This window comes from Pistacia vera, unplaced genomic scaffold, assembly GCF_008641045.1.
Source record: "Pistacia vera cultivar Batoury unplaced genomic scaffold, PisVer_v2 Contig678, whole genome shotgun sequence".
Taxonomy (NCBI): domain Eukaryota; kingdom Viridiplantae; phylum Streptophyta; class Magnoliopsida; order Sapindales; family Anacardiaceae; genus Pistacia; species Pistacia vera.
In genome coordinates this window covers 907059-910611 of record NW_022196532.1, presented here as the reverse complement: position 1 = coordinate 910611, position 3553 = coordinate 907059, and the positions used below count along the sequence as shown (strand labels likewise).

The following is a 3553-nucleotide window of genomic DNA, read 5'->3' as shown; positions in this document are numbered from 1 at the left end:
GTGGTTCAGAGAGCATTGAAGGACTACTCTAGTCCTACTGTTGATGGGTGCTATTCTGGCATCAGGAGACCACCCGTTCAAGTGAATGATTTTGAGATTAAGCCAGCAATTATTGGAATGATTTAGTAGTCGGTCCAATTCCCTAGGTTACCTAATGATGATCCCAACCTGCATATCGCAAATTTTCTGGAGTAGTGCGACACATTCAGGCATAATGGAGTGTCTGATGACGCGATTAGTCTAAGGCTTTTCCCATTCTCTCTTCGAGATAAAGCCAAGGCTTGGTTGATTTCTCTACCATCTGGGAGCATCACAACCTAGAACAAGTTAGCTCAAGCATTCCTCACTAAATATATTCCACCTACCAAGTCTGCCAAGCTGAGGAGTGAGATTACGAACTTTTACCAACAAGATTCAGAGTCATTGTATAAAGCATGGGAAAGGTATAAGGATCTCTTACGGAGGTGCCCTCACCATGGTTTACCAATCTGGTCGCAAGTGCAAACGTTCTACCAAGGGTTGCTACCAACTATTCAAGCTATGATTGATGCTACAAGTGGGGGAGCCTTGAACAATAAAACACCAGAGGATGCATACAATCTGATTGAGGTGATGGTGAACAAAAACTATATAAGGACTCTAGAGAGAACTTCAACAAGAAGATTAGCAGGAGTGTATGAAGTTGACGGTTACACTACATTGGCTGCTCAACTTTCAAACATCCAAAAGCAATTAGGTAATGTGTTGAAAGTAAATACAATTGAATCTTCATCTCTAATATGTGACCTTTGTGCAGGAAATCATTCATCGAAGGATTGCCAAGAATGGAACCCGCTTGCTCAGCCTGAACAAGCCAATTACGTCAATAATTTCCAAAGGGGGCAAGGGAATCCATATTCCAATACATAAAATCCAGCATGGAGGAAACACCTAAACTTTTCATGGGGCAACAACAATGAGCAAAAACAAGCTCCTGTTTTTCAACCACAAGAGCCAAAATCTAATTTAGAGAATGTGTTAACCAAGTTCATTGAAAAGACAAGCAAGAGGTTTGAGAAGACTAACGTCTTGGTTCAAAATCAATCAGCCTCGATTAGGAACCTTGAGACTCAAATTGGGCAAATTCACAGCATATTAGCGGGGAGAGTTCAAGGAGTTTTGCCGAGCAATACAGAGAAGAATCCCAAGGAACAAGCACATGCAATCACCTGGAGGAGTGGACGAATGTTGGAAAATTCAGAGGGTGAAAAACCAAGGCAAGAACAAGACCTGCAGGATGAGCAGAAGGAGGATCGTCGTGGCGGTGATACTGGTAGCCACAGCGAGCATTAGAATGCAGAGAAATTCATCAGAAATAAGGATGATCATCGCGAAGATAAATCCAGTGGCCGCGGTGAGCGTGATCTTGCTCCGAATGCATCAGAAGTTTCAATTAATCACCGCAGCGATGAAGCTGGTGGCCGCAGCGAGCGTGCATCTGAGCAGAAACTTCCTTCAAGCCAGGAAACCCTTCCATACCCACAACGGTTGAAAAATCAGAAGCTCAATAAGCAATTCGGTAAGTTTATTGACATGTTTCAAAGTTTACATATTAATATCCCTTTTGTTGATATGCTAGAACAGATGCCGAAGTATGTGAAGTTTCTGAAGGAGATCCTCACACACAAGAGAAAATTCGAGGAACACGAGAAAGTTCACGGAGGAATGCAGTGCGCTGATTCAAAAGAAACTATCACCTAAACTATGAGATCCAGGGAGTTTTACTGTCACTTGTATTATTGGTAGTTGTTATTTTGATAAAGTGTTATGTGATTTAGGGGCAAGTATTAACTTAGTGCCGTTTTCCATCTACAGGAGGCTTGGATTAGGAGAAGTGAAGCCAACCACCGTGTCTCTTCAATTAGCTGATCGATCGATAACATATCCTAGGGGGGTTGTAGAAGACGTCTTGATTAAGGTAGACAAACTGATTTTTCCAATAGATTTCATAGTGTTAGACATGGAGGAAGAGAGGGAGATACCTTTAATTTTAGGACGACATTTTCTAGCCATGGGTAGAACATTGATAGATGTCCACCAAGGGAAATTAATCTTAAGGGTGGAAGATGAGCAAGTAGAATTTGATGTTTTTGAATCTATGAAGTGTCCATCTAAACTAGATTCATGCTTTAAGATCAATGTTCTCGACACCATAGTGGAGCAGAATTTTGAGAAGAGTTACCCCATTTTTCCTTTACAGAATTGTTTGATGAATTCTAGAGATCATGAGGATGAAGTTGATAGTGAAGAGATGAGAGAGTGTTTAAGATACTTAAATGCTTTAGCACCCTTTGTTCGTGCTGAAGCTAATTCGATTAGAGAAATTGGAGCTATGGCGTCTCAATCAACTTTACCAATCACAAAGGCACCTACACTTAAGCTCAAGCAACTATCATCTCATTTAAGGTATGCATTTTTAGAAAAGGGTAAATTTTTTCTAGTCATTATTAATGATTCTTTGAGTGTTGTAGAGGAAGAAAAGTTGTTGCGTATATTGAGAAAATACAAGAAGGCTATTGGGTGGACAATGGGGGATATAAAAGGTATCAGTCCTTCAATCTGCACGCACAAGATCTTAATGGAGGAAAGTTATAAGCCTACTGTCCAACCACAGAGAAGATTGAATCCATCAATGCAAGAAGTGGTCAAGAAGGAGGTGTTGAAGCTTTTAGATGCAGGAATCATATATCCAATTTCGGATAGTGCATGTGTGAGTCCAGTCCAAGTAGTGCCAAAGAAGGGAGGAATGACAGTGGTTTATAATGATAACAACGAGCTGATTCCAACACGAACAGTCACAAGATGGAGAGTATGTATCGACTATCGCAAACTAAATTCCGCGACTCGTAAAGACCATTTTCCATTGCCATTCATCGATCAAATGTTGGAGAGGTTAGCTGGCCACGAGTTCTATTGTTTCCTGGATGGATATTCAAGCTACAGTCAAATTGCTATAACGCCAGAAGATCAAGAGAAAACGACTTTCACGTGCCCATACGGAACATTTGCCTATCGAAGAATGCCTTTTAGCTTGTGCAACACTCCTACAATTTTTCAACATTGCATGATTTCAATATTCTCTTATATGGTTGAGAAGTCCATTGAAGTTTTCATGGACGATTTTTCTATTTTTGGAGATTCTTTTGATGATTGTTTAACTAACTTATCTAATGTTTTGCAGAGATGTGTTGACACTAACTTGGTGCTCAATCGGGAAAAGTGTCATTTCATGGTACGAGATGGAATTGTGTTAGGTCATCGGATATCCGCGAATGGAATTGAGGTGGATCGAGCGGAGATTGAAGTCATTGAGAAACTACCACCTCCTAATTCAATGAAGGCTGTCAGAAGTTTCCTTGGGCATGCGGGCTTTTATAGGAGATTCATACAGGATTTCTCTAAAATCTCTAAACCTCTTTTTGATTTATTAGCTAAGGATGTTTCTTTTAATTTTAGTCAAGAGTGTTTAGATGCATTTAAGTGTTTAAAAGCAAAATTAATTTCTGCTCCTATT

General features: G+C 40.2%; 1 non-coding gene across 1 annotated transcript; it reads right to left on the bottom strand.

Annotated features, from left to right (window-relative positions):
* Positions 1 to 375: 375 nt before the first annotated feature.
* Positions 376 to 482, bottom strand: LOC116113386. The gene has a single exon (XR_004125399.1). It is a non-coding gene; the product is annotated as a small nucleolar RNA R71 (small nucleolar RNA).
* Between the last annotated feature and the right edge of the window lie 3071 nt (positions 483 to 3553).